Source organism: Mesoplodon mirus (assembly GCF_964341445.2).
Source record: "Mesoplodon mirus genome assembly, chromosome: 19".
Classification (NCBI taxonomy): Eukaryota; Metazoa; Chordata; class Mammalia; order Artiodactyla; family Ziphiidae; genus Mesoplodon; species Mesoplodon mirus.
The window spans coordinates 16,301,621-16,320,898 of NC_138995.1; positions in this window are offsets into that span (position 1 = coordinate 16,301,621).

Here is a 19,278-nt window from a genome sequence, read left to right on the forward strand (position 1 = left end):
CATTCAATACCCATAGCTCCTTCATGCCTCTAGGGTTTCAGACAGTGTTCCCACCTCCTGGAATGTTCAACTCTACTTTTTTCATTTGGCCAATTCCTTCTTCACCTTCAAGACTCTGTTCCAGGAAGAAGCATTACCCACCCTCCCAAGTCTCCCACTTTGTGTCATGTGCTGCCACAAGCCCCCTACCCTGCCTCCCTCTCTCATGGCATTTACCCCAGTTTTACAATGGTGAGTTTCTCTTATTTGACTGTGAGACACTTAAAGGCTGTATTCCCAGCACCCAGCACAGGTCCTGGTGTACACTGTGTGCTTAATAAATTAATATTACTATTTTTATTCTCAGTATCATAAATAATATTTTTTAGCTGTAAGATTATAGGTCCCCAAAATAATCAAACTGAGGGAAATACAGCAACCATTTCCTGTAATGAAAAAAGGATTTCCTATGGTGCAATTCTCACTTACATCAGTTTTTTGACTTTTGTCAGGTGAGAAATGAACACTGGGGTGGTCTTTAGGTGTTTGTGGATGTGGTAGAAACTTTGGAGTTAATTAGAAGCTCTGGCCAAAGCTGAACTTCCTTTGCAGAGTTCCTGGGAGGAAACACTAAATTAACAGTTCAAGGTTACTATTAGAAAAATAGCCTGTTTCCTTTAGGCTATACCTCCAAGAGCTTGTTCTCTTCCCTGCCATTTCTAAGATGTTACCACTTTGCTTTTGACCTGGCTGCATCTGCCACCTTAACCCTGGTCTTTCCAACAAAGGTGATCTTACCTAACCCCAACCTAGAGGTCAGAGACTGCTAAATGCGTCTTTTGCATATCTTCCAGCAGCAGCACACTCTGGAGCACTCAGTTAATACCGGCTAAACTGAATAGTGAGAAAAGATGTGCACCACAGAAGGAGGAATAAGGATGGTTTTGTAAGCCCGCATCTCCCATGAAGCAGAAAATGGCATGAAATCACTAGTGCCATAGCCTCCGGGCAGTCCCCAGAAATCTCTCAAGACATCGTCAGGAATTCCTAAATTTGCAAAGACAGTTGGTTCTTATTATTCTTGGTACTTAAGTTCTATAAAGTCACCAAAGAATTTGAATTAGCAAAAACTGGACCATTGCTCCTAGGGGAAATACGGGGTTAGGTTCCTTTGAGCCTCTGGTCACAGTATTTTTGTCAACTGGTCAATACATAACCTTGTTTTATGTGTGTTATTGTTTAAAGACACCTTATTCAATATGTATTGTTAAATCATTAGCATTGAACCCATGTTCAATAGCACTGAAACTCATGCCTGATGGAAGCTGATCTAGTACATGCATTTTCTCTCTAAGGCACATCACAGCCTTTTTGAGCTAAGAACACAAGACAGCACTTTGGCACTCTGCTTGGAAGCCATTTTAAACAGTGAATCAAAAGAACAATAAGTGAAAAACAGGACACTGAATAGACAGTGAAAAGAACACTAGTTTACAGTAGAGTTGAAACAAGGCAGAGTGTTACCTCATTCAGCCTCAGTTGGGATGTGCATATTAGATGACTCAAAAATTTTGCCTCTCTGTACATGTCCACCAATTACTATGAAAGTGCTGCAAATATTGATTTAGGATTTACAAATAAATTTAAGTGAGTAGGTGAATTTGCAAATACAGAATGTGTGAATAATGCAATTGACTGTACTACTAATATATATTGATGAAACAGAAGAGTTTTGCTTATTTGCAAATAGAGATTAGGATGACCTTGTTCACAGCACAGTTCTGACTTTGGAGTCCATTCTTTAAGTTGTGCAAAACTTCTTTCTGGCAAAGGATCACCTCACCTTCACTTTCTTGGAACCCTTCATATAAGTAATTGCCACTTGCTAGAAGTTGTCTGTTGCAGTTGGCATGGTGCATTTTTCTCAAAGAAACAAAACTGGTTTGCTGTGATGAGATGCAAAGCCTGGGAGAGCATTTAAACTCTGTCACTAGCTAGGAGAAGTCTCCCACTGCCACCTCCCGATGTTTATGATTCAAAGGTGGCCTCAGCAAAATTAACATTGACTCATGTTAGGCATCTCTGTCCATATGAAGAGGATTTTACATGACTGTCTCTCTCTCTTTTTTATTTTATTATTTTATTTTTATTTATTTATTTTTGGCTGCACTGGGTCTTTGTTGCTGTGCATGGGCTTTTCTCTAGTTGCGGCGAGTGGGGGCTACTCTTCGTTGCAGAGCGCGGGCTCTAGGCATGTGGGCTTCAGTAGCTGTGGCACACAGGCTCAGTGGTTGTGGCTCGTGGGCTCTGGAGCACAGGCTCAATAGTTGTGGCACATGGGCTTAGTTGCTCCACGGCATGTGGGATCTTCCCAGACCAGGGCTCGAACCCGTGTCCCCCGCATTGGCAGGCAGATTCTTAACCACTGCACCACCAGGGAAGTCCCTACATGACTGTCTTATAAAGCTATTCTTTTGAGCTAAATCTTGGCCTCTCTGGGTCATATCTTCATTTACATTTCATACTGCAAGCAACTGCTTAGAAATTTGTTTTTGCTGTTTTCCTATTGATCCCCATCTTGGTGAAAAGAATGGATGCACAACTCTATGCTAAAACTATGCTACTCTTTCATACAAGCCAAAGACACAGACACGCATTTGAGAAGCCAGGAAAGGGGATAAATTAAGAATTCAGAGTATAAAGAGAAGAGAAGCATGGCAAAATTTCAGATAATGGGAGTGATAAGAGAAGTGTCTGGAACTTCTTACTATGTCTTACTACGAGTAAGTGTGGAGTTGGTTCCAGCAGGATTGGAATCTCTGTTATTTATTATTATGATCCTAACAAAATTGGGTAATGGTGCTGAGAACTGTTCCCTCTTCTGTGAAGTAAAGAGCATGATACCAACCTTCAGAAATGTCTGTGAGGATTAAATGAGGTCATGTATGTAAAGTGCTGAACTCAAAGTCCAGCAGAAAACACTATGAAAATAGAAGGTGGTAATCGTTGCTTTTGTTACAGTTTTCTAGCTTCCTAACTAACCATCTGCTCTGACTTCTGGGTAATGCATATTCATGGTGTCATAGAAGATTGGAGTTGAAAAACCTCTCTAGGTCAACCACCTCATTGTGTAGAGGAGAAAGTCAGCTGAGTATGATTCAACCAGTACAGCGTCACCTAGCTAGTTGGGACAGAATCAAAAGGAGAACCCAGCTCTCTGGAGCTCAGTTCACAACTATGCAGTCAAGTCCTGCGTGCCCAGATTTCCCTTCTAGAACTTCTTTCCACAACTATCAACTGTCTACCACACCCACCTTTCTCACCCCAGTAGCCCAGAAACCATTGCTCTGTGGGTTACTATCTTCTTTGGCAGAAAGACTCAGTGCTTGCTGTGCATTAGCCAAGTAGAATATTTTAGAGCAGGAACTATTGAGCATGATTTCTTCATTTTTTTTTTACTACAAATATAAATAGCTATCAAGGAATAACATTCACTGCATATCAGTGTAAGATGAAGCAAAAAGGATCATAGAAGCTACAGATGAATGCTCTTTTTAAAAAGGATCAAGTATTTCTGCAGTTCTATGCAATAATTTGTAAGACGCTCTCTTGGAAAAGTCCACAGGGAAACGCTGCTGGATGTATAACCCCCAAAGCTTATAACTGATCATGCAATGATGGGACAAGAGAACTGTGCTGGACAAACTGTACGGAGCTGGTTAATTTCCACCAAGCCTGTCTTATTGAGTGGTGGCTCAAAGTGGGCTGTTCCAGGGGCCAGCAACCTTTCCATTGGTGTGGCATGGGAGGTGAGACAGGGCTGTCCAGGGGAAGCCCTTGCAGGAACTGGGTGGCACCATGAAATGATGGGGATTTTGTGGCATTCAAGAGGGAAGTTGTATGCAGCAGGACAGCAGCATTAGCAAGACAAGGCATGATGTGTGCATGAGTTTAAAGGTGAAGCTGAGGTCAGAGTGTGGAGTGTGTGGTCAAATGAGAGAGGGGTCTACTACTGTTGAGTTCAGCTAAGGGAGCTGGGTGCCCCAAATAGCTATAGAAGCACCAAGCTGGAGTCAGCATCATAGCACAGGCTGGGCCCACCTCTGCTCAGCTGAGTTGGGTTACCCAAGCAGGTAGCAAGATTTGGAAGTGGTGAGGCAGGCCTGGTGAGAACTGGTGGATCCTCACCTATTTCATCACCTAAGAGATAAATCTCTGCTACAAATTGCTGAGATTTATCCTTGAGCCAATAATAACATTCCTTAGTGGGTAGGGAAGGTCTGTGGGGCAGATGCTCCTACTTTTCCATGGCTGTGTCCCACTCAGTCTTATTCCTCACCCATTTTTGTTCCCATTTTACTCATATCCAATTGAACTGATGAGCCACAAAAGCTGATATAAGATGTAACTTCATCAGAATATCCTCCTTGCAAAAGATCTGGAACTGTATTTAATCTGCCAAGGTAATAGGTTTAAGTGAAACACAGCTGACATATCCAGCCCACAAAGCTATTATATTTGCATTTTATATTGAACATGCCTGTAATATTCTCTTTGGTAGATGGAATTGACATTTCCATATGATGGTAAATGCTAAATTGTGAATAGCTTTCATCAGGGTTCTGCTTCAGCAATTCCATCATTCTATAGGCATAGAAAAAGATCACAATGGATACACAGAAGCATCTAACACAATGTGCTTTTCAGGTACAGTCTGTTCAGTGGTTTAATCTGGATTTATGCAACATCTCACTCATCCAGAATCCAACTGTTACCAACTACCTTACAACTACCTTACTTATCTGGAACTAGTTAAAAAGAAAAGCCCTCTAGGAGCCAGAAAAGTTGCTGCTGAAGTGGCATGCACGGAAGCTCAGGACGTTAGAGTCCCTTAAGCACTCAGTCTCAGCTGGATGTGAAGCCCCCTCCCTTCAAGTACCAGGTTTGAATGCTACGCTCATGGCCAGGAGCTCTTAGAAGTAACTGCACCATGCAAGGCTGCCCTCCCTTGAAAGAAAGGGTGATGAGAAAGGATATGGGCTCTTAGATCTCTTTCTGTGTGGGTCACTCATGAAGGCTACCTTGGATGTGTTGGTCCCTGTGGGGAATGGGAAGTGGTACCATTGGTCCAGTAAAAGTTGGTGCTTCTGGATCTGCAATACTTCTTGGTTTCTGGGGACTCCCCATTATTAAGTTGCCTCTTCTTTAGAGGGTACGTGAGAATATCTGAATTGGTAAGTGAAGGAGCCCAAAGAATACTGGGAAACATTGTCTGTCACATGAACAGAGCTCTACAATTTAAGAGCAGTATCCCACAGGGATTCCCACACTTCTGGGATGGAGAGCTGTGGAAAGCTGTGCTGGGAGTATTTTTGAGTGGCAGATGAAGGAATCTTCTAGAAAAGTATTTGTCCCAAGGAAAGGGTCAGGCACATAAAGCTTGACTCAAGAAGAATGACACGGTCATCAAAGGGGTGGGTAGATGACCCTATGATTTGGGACATGGGATACCTCCAACCGTGAAGATGAGCCTTCTCTCCTCCTTCTTCCAGGCCAAAGCCCAGGACACAGGGCTAAGTCCTGGTGACAAGTGAAAGGTTCAAGAATGACTTTCACACAACGCCTTTTTGAGTGATGGGACACGGTAGCTAGGAGCATTTGGGATCAAGGTGATTAAGTGTGGAATAAAAGTGAAGGAAAGGGATTCTCCATTGGCAGTGTTTCCAGATGACGGCAATGGCAAAGGGTAGAAATGGGAAGGTAGAACTGGGAAATTTCAACCTGAAGTAGGCCCGAGTGCTCATGGCCATATCAGCTCCAGTTTCAGGAGGTTCCCCTAGTGACTGGCACAGTGATGTGGGACATCGCCAGCTCGGGCAGCAGGGAGAAACTGGCAGACAGCAATGCCACCAGCTTTGGGAATGACAGGAAGCAGTACTTTTGCAGGGACAGCAGCCATGTGCCCTCATGGCAGCCTGGACAGTGGCAGGACGAGGCACACTCATAAGGAGACATACATGGCAGAGGACTCAGAGACCAGTGGAGGCTCAGAGGACTTATGTGAGCACATGTGGCATCCCCCTCCCTGGTTACTTCCCACCTGGGGGAAATTTTGAGTGAGTATGGAGGTCCTACAATTGTGGGTAGAGGTCAAAGCCACCCACGTCAACATGACCCTTGGTCCACACTGGTGTGACCTGGAGTAACTGGTTAGCTCAGCGATCTATCCCTGGAAACCTTGTGAAGAAAGGACGGGTGTCAGGAGCACGACACTGTGGGTAATCAAACGCTACTTGCGTGGACATGATAACCGATATAGAAGCTTCTGTCTCCACTTTCCCCAGAGACAACAGAACTTGCCACTTTGTTCCCTAATTGTTGATTTACTCATCTGTCTCCTCCTGCGAGCTGTAAGCTCCTTGAGGGAAGGGGGTATATTTAATTCACCTTTAGATTCCTATTCTCAGCACTGTGTCAGGTAAGCAGCATGCACTTAACCAATGTTTGTTGGATGAATAGATAAATATGTGAATAAATCAAGAGATGTCACAAATGAAATGATCGTCTGAGATGAGGTTATGTCAATAAGCAAGGATGTGTTCAAGGACATTGCAGAGAAAGAGGTGGAAGACCCCATTCAGAACACTTCCGGGGCAGAGGCAAGTTCGGGGGAATATGTACAGTCCAAAGCTGGCCCCTACATGGGCTCTTTCAGAACCTTCTGGATTATACCCTCCTGACTGTAGCCTTTAGTGATGATCTCAGTGTTCTAAAACAGGTCCCCAGAGCTCTGCAATGAGCAGGCAGGTGGTAGTATCATACCCCAACTACTTTGAGGTCTTGAAAATTGAAAAAGTGAAAGGGTAAGAAGAGCAAGGTCCTGCAAGGTGAGAACTTATGACAGATGAACTTGTCCTGCTTCTTTAGATCCGTGGACTTCAAGAGGGTTGGATCTTTGGGTTTGGAACATGATTGGAGATACTTCAGGCAGCTGAAGGCTGGCAGACACTGTGACTGTGGCACGGAGGTCACTCTCCTGTCTCCTCCAAGAATATAGTGAGAAGGCCCACATCCCTGTGAGCAGTCCTATGCTTCCCAGCCAAGGTTCTTGGTGATGGTCCTGGTAAGCAGGGCACCTTGGCCAGGGGGTCTTCCGAGGCTGACAGGTTGTCATTTTTCTCTTGATTCCAAGCCCCAGAGTTGTGACATTCAAAGAGAGAGCTGGTCCACGGTGGTCCATGGAGTGCCCAGAAGTAAAGCGCCCTGAATATGAGGCCCTGCTGGCAGCATCCAGTCCTCATTGGGGTCTGGCTCCCTCCTCGTGGCCAGGGTCTTGGAGGAAGGGCTCCTAAGTCAGAGATGAACCTGTGTTCCTTAGTAGCATCGCCCCATCGAGGTTGGAGCTGTGAACACAGGGCCGAGGACAAGAAGTCTGGAGGTAAATGCCTTGGGAATAGAGTCAGGGCTGGCTGGGTCCATATGGAACCAGCTGGGCCACTGCAACCCACTGAGCACTGAGGTACATGGGGGTGGGCAGTGAGCAAGTTTTAGGAAGCAGTTTGATTATGACTTTTATGGAAGGGGGGGTGGTCTTTCCCATCTGAGCAGATCTCTTAATTAATCCACACTTACTGTTTTTTAAAAAATTTATTTTATTGAAGTATAGTTGATTTACAATGTTGTATTAATTATACATACTGTTAATACTACCTTATTTATGTAAGAGAGTGAGGGCAAGACCAAGTGAGCAAGAAAGACAGAGAGACAGAGACAGAGAGAATGAATGAGCAAGTGGGCCATAACCACATCTTTCCTTTTAAATGCCTGTATTTAAAACAACTCTATATATTATTCAGGCATGACATCCTTAAAATAAACAACAATTTGAGGTAAACTTTCCCTCTCTAGCAACTAACTTCAGTTCCTAGATAATTAAGTTTTACACGAACTAGTAATTCTAAAATGGCTCCTTTGTTCTTGACTTGTTGAGAAACTGAGTGTTATAAATGTCTTCAAGATACAATATTTAGTATTTTCAGAGTGGAAGATACATCCCTTTATGCTAAATTGATGTACATGCATATTTGTTTCAAGTATTCTAGGCACAAACTGTGTCTGTGTGCGTGTTATGTGTGTATATTTAATATATGTGTGTATGTGTGTTTTTGTGTGTGTGCATACTATGTATATAATGTGTCTCTGTGTACATTTGTATGCATGGTATGTGTGTGTGTGTTTTTCGTGGGTTGAGGGAGGCTATAATATGTATCATTACTCCGTGCTGAGCATGCACTAGAATGAATTATCAGCTTTTCTAGAAAAACACGTTGCATTCCATCCTTATGTTGAAATGATGGTTTTTTTTAAATTGAAAAAACACGTTTTTATTCCAAAAGACTGAGTGGGATGATAGTTTAAAAATAATTCAGCCATTTAAATTTAAGACCCTGAAAGAAGTTGCATCCGTGGTCCAAATCTATTCTCTGGCCCCGAGCCCAAAGCATTTTCATTAGATTGAGAGTTGCATACAATTTCATTCACTTTAAGCTTTTGCTGCTCAGAATTTTGTTCTTCAGAGACAAGCTAACAAGTGTCGATGGCCATGTTGGCCTCAATAATAGGTCTCCTTTCTTTGAATGATCTATTTCAGTTGCATTATTACTGTTTAAAGATGGCCTTGTGCTTACAGACACATTTTCAGTGAACGTATGAAGAATGCTGATATTTCTTCTATGTGGTTTTGCCTCTACAGTCAGTAGCTTGTTTGGAGAAAAAAGTCCTTAACTTATTTCTTTCAAGCCATTTGCAAAAGAGAGGCTATCTAAAGAATTCTCTTCTGTACCTGCTCCTCCTATTACTAAAGAAGATATTCAACTATACTAAGATTTCTTTATGTTTTAAAAATTAATGAAAAAATTTTGTGGCCTTTTCAATTAATAGTCCTGACATATTGGTAAGAAAAAGACAGACAGATGATCCACAGAAAAATGGGCAAAAGACTTGAAAAGGCACTTCACAAAAAAAGAAAGCAAAATGACCACCCAATGTTCAATTCACTGGAATTAAGGTAATGCAAATCAAAACCACAAGGAGAGAAAAGGTCCATAGCTACCAACTTCGCAAAAATTGAAGTCTGATAATAATAAGTGTTAGCGTCGGTGTAACAGAACCATGGAACACATACACTTCTGGCGGGAATGTAAGACACTACCTTGGAAAATGGTTTTGCATTAATTAGTAAAGCTGAAAAGATGCACAACCCTTGATCCAGCAAATCCTTTTCCATAACTTAAAGTAGTGGTTCTCAAAGTGTTGTCCCAGTCCTGGCTGGCAGTATCAGCATCACTTGGGAACCTGTTAGAAGTGTAAACTCTCAGATCCCACCCCACTTCCACTGAATCAGACACTCTAAGGGTGGGGCCCTGCCACCTGTGAACTCTCTGGGTGGTGGTGATGAGCTCTCAAGTACCAGAAGCACCACCTGAGAGAAATCTGTGAGCATGTATACAGGACACATAAGAATGTTCACAGTAGCAACCATGTAACCATCAACAAGGCTACTTTGCATTCTATTTGGACAGTGAAATATTACAATGTAATGAAAATAAAATGAAGCCAGATGAAAATGAAAAAACACAAAACAAACAAACAAAAAAACCCTGAAGAAAAGCAAAGAAATGATTGTCATAAAATCTAGGAAAATGTCTACCTCTATTGGAGAAGGAGGTTATGATCAACAAGGAATTCACAGTGGGGACTGGGGTTTCTGAGCGGCAGGCAATGTTCCATGCTTTGACCTGGGAGGTGATTTACATACTTGTTTGCTTTACGATTATACTTTAAATTGTATATATGTACTCTTCCAAATACATATGACATTTGACAACAAAAACAAATTATTGTGTCTACCAAAGTTTTTCATTGTTGCTATATCAAATCAAGTTTAATCAAATTATAGCCTGCCCAGCTTCATAACTCTGCTTTATTCTTCTTTCCACTATAGGAAGCTGTCTGACTTCAGACTATACTACAAAGCTACAGTAATCAAGACAATAGGGTACTGGCACAAAAACAGAAACATAGATCAATGGAACAAGATAGAGAGCCCAGAGGTAAACCCACGCACATATGGTCAACTAATCTATGACAAAGGAGGCAAGGATATACAATGGAAAAAAGACAGTCTCTTCAATAAGTGGTGCTGGGAAAACTGGACAGCTACATGTGAAAGAATGAAATTAGAACACTCCTTAACACCATACACAAAAATAAACTCAGAATGGATTAGAGACCTAAATGTAAGACTGGACACTATAAAACTCTTAAAGGAAAACATAGGAAGAACACTCTTTGACATAAATCACAGCAAGATCTTTTTTGATCCACCTCCTAGAGTAATGGAAATAAAAACAAAAATAAACAAACGGGACCTAATGAAACTTCAAAGCTTTTGCACCGCAAAGGAAACCATAAACAAGACAAAAAGACAACCCTCAGAATGGGAGAAAATATTTGCAAACGAATCAATGGACAAAGGATTAATCTCCAAAATATATAAACAGCTCATGCAGCTCAATATTAAAAAAACAAACAACCTAATCCAAAAATGGGCAGAAGACCTAAATAGACATTTCTCCAAAGAAGACATAAAGATGGCCAAGAAGCACATGGAAAGCTGCTCAACATCACTAATTATTAGAGAAATGCAAATCAAAACTACGATGAGGTATCTCCTCACACCAGTTAGAATGGACATCATCAGGAAATCTACAAACAACAAATGCTGGAGAGGGTGTGGAGAAAAGGGCACCCTCTTGCACTTTTGGTGGGAATGTAAATTGATACAGCCACTATGGAGAACAATATGGAGGTTCCTTAAAAAAATAAAAATAGAATTACCATATGATCCAGCAATCTCACTACTGGGCAATATACCCAGAGAAAACCATAATTCAAAAAGACAATGGGGCTTCCCTGGTGGCGCAGTGGTTGAGAGTCCGCCTGCCGATGCAGGGGACATGGGTTTGTGCCCCGGTCCAGGAGGATCCCACATGCCGCGGAGCGGCTGGGCCCGTGAGCCATGGCCACTGAGCCTGCGCGTCCGGAGCCTGTGCTCCGCAACGGGAGAGGCCACAACAGTGAGAGGCCCACGTACTGCAAAGGGGAAAAAAAAAAAGACACATGCACTCCAATGTTCATTGCAGCACTGTTTACAAGAGCCAGGTCATGGAAGCAACCTAAATGCCCAGTGACAGACAAATGGATGAAGAAGATGTGGTACATATATACAATAGAATATTACCCAGCCATAAAAAGGAATGATATTGGGTCATTTGTTGAGGCGTGGGTGGATCTAGAGACTGTCATACAGAGTGAAGTAAGTCAGAAACAGAAAAAACAATATCATATATTAACACATATATGTGGAACCTAGAAAAATGGTACACATGAACTGGTTTGCAGGACAGAAATAGAGACACAGATGTAGAGAACAAATGTATGGACACTAAGTGGGGAAAGCGGCGGGGGGTGGGGGTGTGATGAATTGGGCGATTGGGATTGGCATATATACACTGATGTGTATAAAATTGATGACTAATAAGAATCTGCTGTATAAAAAAAATAAAATAAAATTCAAAAATAAAAGAAAAAAATAAGAAGCTGTCTGTTCTATCACTACTTTTGCTCTTATTCTTTTTTTTTTTTTTTTTTTTTTTCCTGTCTTCCAACTGGGGAAAGACAGCTAGGGACAGACTCTACGATGATCATTTACATCAGCCAGAGTCACTGACCCTTCCTCTCCCTAAATATGTGGAAGAGTTCAAAGGCAGCCAGGAAGTTGTACCAGTTCTCAGTGAGTGAGCTTGATGCCACCACATGACCCAAGGATCTGCTGTCACTTATGAGAGACTTTGTTGTTTATTTGCACTCCTCTTTAGTGATTGTTGTTAGACTGAATTAATGCAGGGTTAGGTGGGAAAAAAACAACACATCGGTTCTTTTATGCATCATAATGATAATACAGGAGCTAGTTGGCTCATTCTTCAGTGTTTAAAGCAGAAGATACTTTTCAAACAATTTTGAAGCTAATTTTTTCTTTTAACTAAGATAGATGTCCTTTGCCCACAAGTCTGTGATGATTGCATTAATGTCCATTTACTCTTTCGTGTATGATATCATTCTTTCATTAATAGTAATAAAGACTTCAGTACTAATGCATAAAAAATAGCTACTTATCATAGTACGATGTGCCAAGCACAGTGCTTATAAACAGTAGGTACTTAATGAACACCAAGCTGACATAAGCAGCTCTGTCATATGGAAATACATTTCTCAAATAAAAATATTATTATAAATTTTAGCTGTCTAGCTTTTTTGGTGTGCGTATTGATTACTTTTTTATTATGTAAAATATATGTAACATAGAAGTTGCCATTTTAATCATTTTTAAGTGTATAATTCAGTGGCATTAATTACATTCACAATGTTATGCAACCACCTACCTGAACAGTTTTAACCCTCATTTTAATGTCTTTATTTTTTAGAATCAACTTCTATATTTCACATTGCTTTTTTAAAACTTCCTCTAAGATAGCCCTTTTTTCTTCCTACAGTTGGTCTTTTGCCACCTTTGCCAGGTCCTTGGTCTCATCTACAATCTGAGACATGTGTGTTACCTAATGTGTGATGAACCAGAGATTTTCCGTGTCAGCAGGACTTTCCTTCCTTCTTCAGTTCAACTTCCAGCTCTCCAGCTGGGGAAGCTGCTATGTTAAACTACAGACAGATAAAACTCAAAAAAAAAAAATGTTCATTCTTACTAGGGAAAATGTAGGCTCTTGATTTCAGGATCCTTTGGGACCCATCATGGGTTATCTAAAGTACCAAAAATTATTAGCCTGATGTCTTAGTGGAAGTACTCAGGATATTAATTCACCAGTTGTGTATAATTCCCAAGTTAGTCTCTTGTGCCAAACAGTGAATAATTAAGCTGTAGATAATGTCATGCTGCAAGTGTGATAGAACAATAATGATGATGAAAATAACAACAGCTAACACTGAGCACTGCTAGGTGACAAGTGTGGCTCTAAACCTCTTCTGTGCATTACCTCATTTAGTCACCATAATAATCCTATGGCATACATACAGTTATTAGCCTATTTTGTAGGTGAGGAAACCAAGTCTCAGGGAGATAAATTGCATGTTCAAGATGACAGGATTTGAACCCAGGCAGAATGATCCCCAGAGCCTCACTCTTAGTCACACACCATGAGCCCTATTTAAGTGTAGAACCCAACAGAATGCTCTACTTTCACATTCTTCCTGGGAGACTGGCTACTCCAGGTGAAAACACACAGGAATAAGTTAGAAACAAGAGTAAAACACACGCACATCTTTGTTTCTTTGGGGGTCAGTGAGGGGTGGGGAAATGAGCTTAGAGAACTAGTTGGTTAGTAATCAGTTAGTAATAAGTACTAAAAAAAAGATATGGGGGCTTCCCTGGTGGCGCAGTGGTTGAGAATCTGCCTGCTAATGCAGGGGACACGGGTTCGAGCCCTGGTTCGGGAAGATCCCACACGCCGCGGAGCAACTGGGCCCGTGAGCCACAACTGCTGAGCCTGCACGTCTGGAGCCTGTGCTGCGCAACAAGAGAGGCCGCCATAGTGAGAGGCCCGTACACTGCGATGAAGAGTGGCCCCCGCTTGCCACAACCAGAGAAAGCCCTCGCACAGAAACGAAGATGCAACACAGCAAAAATAAATAAATTAATTAATAAACTCCTACCCCCGACAACAACAACAACAAAAATAATAAAATATGTAGAGAAAAAACAAGGCAGTTGAGTTGGGAGGAGATTATTTTTAGCTCCTGGGCAGGAAGGAGTCGAATACTCAATGTAGAGCCATCAAAGGTTTTTCAGTACAAACGGGACATAATGAAAGCTATGCTTTTAGGAAAATAAAATTGCCATTGTGACTATTATGGCCTGGAAGGAGAAAAGACTCAAAGTGGAAACGCTGATTTAGAGGTGTCGATAGGACCACATGGACAGGCAGCGAGGGCTGGAGCTGAGCAGGGACTGTGGGCACAGAGAGGCTGGGAGAGACTCTGTGAGGAAGGACAGACAGAGCAATGGATATGAAGCGCCAAGTTGATGCAAGATTCCAGCCCGAATGACAGACAGAATGGAGTCTCATTAAGAGAAAGAGCTAAGCCCAGAGGAGAAGAGAATACGGGGGGTGGGGGGAAGTGCAGGCACAGAATTTGAAGCTCTGGCAAGATGTACAGGGACCGTGTCTGGGAATTTAAGCTTGAGAGGGAATTAGAGCTGGCGATGGAGAGCCTCTGCAGAGCATGGAGTGTTAATCATGAAAATGGCAAAGAATGTGAAGGGAGAGAAGGTGGAGTCACAGCAAGAGTGATGAAGAGAGAACCTGGGGCAACACTAAGAGACAATAAGAAGAGAAGTCAGAAATGATGAGGTCAGAAAGACAGGAGGAGGCCTGAGGGCAGCATGGCCTAGAAGCCAAGGGAAGAGAAGAAGTGGAGAATGAGGGGTGACAGACAAGGTGGAAGGGGAGACCCAAGGTGAGGCATTGGGTTCGACAATACAGACCTGTGAGGAGCAGCTTCAGCTGACTGGTGGGGAAGGAGAGGGGTCAGAGGATGTGTGTCTGGTCAGAAAGGGGAGGAAGCAGCAGGTACAGAAACATCTCTCAAGAGGTTTGATAATGAGGAAAGGAGAGCTGTATGAGGACAGCTCAAAGGGATAGAAGGACCATGGGAAAGTTGAGTGTAGGACAAAGGAGCCAATGTTCATAGACCCAGGGGAAAAGCTAGCGTAGTCATCCGTTTCTCATTATGTTTCTGTTCACCTCATAGATACACTGATCTCATCTTCATTGCCAAAAGCCACTTAAGAAGAAACAGTTCCCTTCCTTCCAGGTCAGCCAGTTCTATAACCACAAGGTTTGTGAAATGCATAAATAAAGCCATGGGTGGAGGGACAAACAGAAAATTACAGATGTACACTGATGAGAGAGCTCTCCATCCATCCATCCATCCACCCATCCATCAACTCCTCCATCTATCCACCCATGGATGTTTGCTAAGCGTTTCCTAAGCGTCAGGAGCTGGACACCGAGTTATGAGGACACTGACATCAACATGGCAGCAGCAGCTACCACTCCTCTGCCTGGGCTCAGGTGCAACGAGGAACCAGAATATATAGTTGCGGGGACTTCCCTGGTGGCACAGTGGTTAGGAATCTGTCTGCCAATGCAGGGGACACGGGTTCGAGCCCTGATCCAGGAAGATCCCAGATGCTGTGGAGCAGCTAAGCCTGTGCACCACAACTACTGAGCCTGAGCTCTAGAGCCTGCGAGCCACAACTACTGAGCCCGCATGTCACAACTACTGAGCCCACACGCCTACAGCTGGTGCTCCACAACAAGAGAAGCCACCACAATGAGAAGCCCACGCACTGCAATGAAGAGTAGCCCCCGCTCGCCGCAACTAGAGAAAGTCTGCATGCAGCAACGAAGACCCAACACATCCATAAATAAATAAATAATTTTTTTTTTAAAGGAAAAGAATATCTAGTTGTTTAGGGGACAAAGGATATCCAGATTTGTCCTGTGATCATTTCCACACAGGCAGTAATTCAGACGGTAGCAACCTTATGCTCAATGGCCAGGATCATGCCTTTTTACTAGTCACTGTAAAGCACCAAGTGCATTGACATATACTTCATAAATGCTAAATAATAACAAGTCAGTGAACCTAGAAGTATTGGATTCAGTATTCGAGACATTAAACCCAAGTTATGCTGTTCTAGAAGCAAGGCAAACAAATAAATCAAACCCAAATGAAATAAAGCCCACCTCCATCCGCAGCCAGCAGTGGGTGTTGTCTGGAACACTCTTTACGGGCCAGTGGTTCTCTCAGGAAGGGGCGCTTGTTAGTACTTTACCTAACACATCACACACAGTGTCTTGCCTGTGATTTGGGAGGAGAGTTTTATATCTGACTCACAGCAGACAGCAGCGACACTGCGTTCTTAAAGCTCCAATTCCCTTTATTTGATGCCAGAAAATAGCATCTGCTGAAGCTCTAGAGAAGAGTAATAGTCACCCCACTGAGAAATTAGTCTGATCCTGGTGGGGAGTCTCTGTAGGCAGTATTGGGAGATGCTGTTTGTATTTCAAAGCCAGGATTTTGTTTTCCTTTAAGACATAAGTCTCTTTAGGGGTGCCTGTGATTCCTTGAGGATTTAGGCACACAACACAGAAAGCCTGAAATGGCACATACCCTGTATTGGCAACAGAATCAAACTATAGCACAGTCTAAATGCTTTTCTGATTCATGGTCCAGATTTCTGAGCACAGTCTGATACTGTCTCATGTGGGACCTCTGGACTGGTGCCTTCTCTCTAGGAGTCTGCAACCTTGGTTCCACATACAAACATGATTTAGCTCAACCCACATGCACTTAGTCATGTTACAGTGATGACACCCTTGGGAACAAGACCAACGGCGAAGCCTATCGCAATTGAGGAGGTGATGACCATGAACTCTCTGGGAGCGAGAAGACTGACGAGATCTTGTTTTAATAGAGTCTAGGAGCACATTCTATCCTTTCACCATCATTTCCTAAAGGATTTTACTCTCATTCAGTTGCAGCCAAGGTAAGGAGAGCCAGGAAGTCTACACAAGACACCTAGATCTGGCCAATGAACCACTGAGTGGAGGACTGTGCCAAAGGGAAGGTACAGAGCTGAGAAACAAAGGGGACAACAGCCATCGGATGCCGACCTTGTTGACGCGACTGCAAAGACAAGATGATTCCAGCCAGTTTCTGCCTGGCTCAGAACTAGCTCATCACGTCTCACAGAACTGAATGTACCTGTGACCAGAATGATGCTTTCAATAGTTAGGGCAATGACTGTCGAACATTACTGTGCATCCAATTCACCTCAAGAGTTTGTTAAAAAGACAGATTTCTGCTCTTCAGCCTCAAGATTCTCACTTGGTAGATCTGGAAGGGGCTTGGGAAGGTACATTTTTAGTAAACACTCCAGTGAGAGAAGCAGAAGGATTGCCCATCATATTTTGGAAGTAACTGCTTTAAATCAGTGCTTTTCAATCTCCATGTGAGTACAATATTAAAGAGTTTAGGGAAATACCTTCAGAATAATTCAGCCCAAATTTCTCATTTTGAAGATGAAGAAATTGAGGGATTAAGTAACTTTCTCAAGGTCACACAGCCAGTTATAAGTGGAAAGTTAGGACTAGAAGCAAAGTCTAGTCACAGTGCCTTTTGTATTCACTATACTGTATGGTTTGGTCGCTTTCTTCTCCTTCAAGTCCCATTGGACACATATGCACATAAGGAGAAACTAGAACATGTCTGGATTATTTCAGAAATTTTTAAACCTTGTGAACCAATTGGTGGAGAGCTTCAGGGATGCCAAAGCAAACATTAGAAAAAAATGAGTTCAGAAAGAAGCGGTACTTACCCTCTCTAAAACTGACGATGAAGAAGATGAGAGCAGGGATTCAAAGTCATCCTCTGAGCAACCACAATGTCTGGGTTCCCAAATCGGTGCCTAGGATAAAGCGAAAGTAAAGAGTTACAAGAAACTGTATGTAGTCCTGGTGCTTCATCAGAAGAATAATAAGTGCTTTCCACAAGCTGTGCTAGAATCAAGTCAAATTTAAGTGTCCTAATTACTCTCATCATCTTTAGGTCAATTCCTCACTTTACTTTGTGTGGCCATGATCAGTTGAAGCTGAAAAGTTGTGTATCTTAGCAAATTCCAGAGGTGTCCTGACAAGGACCATTGGAAGAATAGCCCAGAGTTGTTAGAGGACCCCTCTGAGATGGGCTACAAGGCTCTGAGAACTTCTGACTCATTTGTTTTTTGGTTCTTCTCTTTATATAAGAAAATAATAACTGAGCAGGTCCTCATTTCAAATGAATGGGAAATAGAGAAATCATGTCAAGAATAGTGACTAGATCTTCATGATTTAAGAGGTTGCACTCATTCATTAAAGGAATGATTGACTCATTCATTCAAAACATATTTATGAAGACCTTCTCTATGCCCAGCCTCTGTTCTTTTCAGTGACATATTAAGTTTTACCCAATGTGAAGCTGATTGGCTAGAAGGAGAGTAAATATCCATCACCAGTTACTCTAGTAACTTAATAGAAAGATCACATTCTAATAACTGTATATGTTTCGGAGGCAAAAACATTCAACTCCACTTGAGGCCTGGTTCAAGTTCTGGGTGACCTTGGGCTAGAGCAGTGTTTCTCAGCCTCAACACTATTGAGATTTGGAGCTGAATAATTCTTTGTTGTGGGAGTGGGGGGAACTATCCTGTGCATTGGAGGATGTTTAGCAGCATCCATGGCCTCTGCCAACTGGATGGCATTAGCATCTCCCCAACCCCATATCTGTGGCAATGTCTCCAGACATTGCTGAATGTCTCCCAGGGGGCAGGGACTGTCCCCGGTTGAGAACCACACTGAATTACAGTAATAACTACTATTTTTGAGCACCTATTAGAGGCATTATGCTGGGGCTTTATATGCATCATCACATTCAGTCTTGACACCAGCCTTTCAAAGTAAGCAATATAATTCCCATTTTACATGGTGAAACTGAGGTCCAGAGATGTTAAGGAAACCACTTACTACTACACAACTGGTAAGTGTTGGAGGAGATTTGAACCCAGGATTATTTGACTTCAAGGCACATGTTTATTATTTCCTATTCTTTCTTTCCTACTGATATATTCTAACCAATCAGAAAAGTACACAGAATAATCTAATAAATACCTATGTACTATGCATCCCAATTTTACAATTTTTAATATTTTTCATCTTTGCTTTATATCTATTTTTTGGCAATAAAATGTTACAAATACAGCTGAATCTCCCTTTTGGACTTCTTAATTCCTGCTCCTCTCACTTTCTTCCCCCATATAACTGTTCTAATAAAGCCATATCCTCCCTCGGAAAGATTTTATACTTTCTTACATGTATGTGAGTATGTTCACCAACAATTACATAACACTCTAAAAAACACACATAAAGGGTACACATTCTTCTACAGTTTGCTTTCTTTAGTCAACATTTGTTTTTGAGCTTTTTCTGTGTTGAAATTATAGATCTAATTCTTTGTTTTTAATTACTGTATTGTAATAAATAGATCGTAATGGATCCAAGCATTCTTCTTTTGGTGGACATTTAGTTTGTCTCCCATTTTTCACTATCACAAGTCCCACTACTG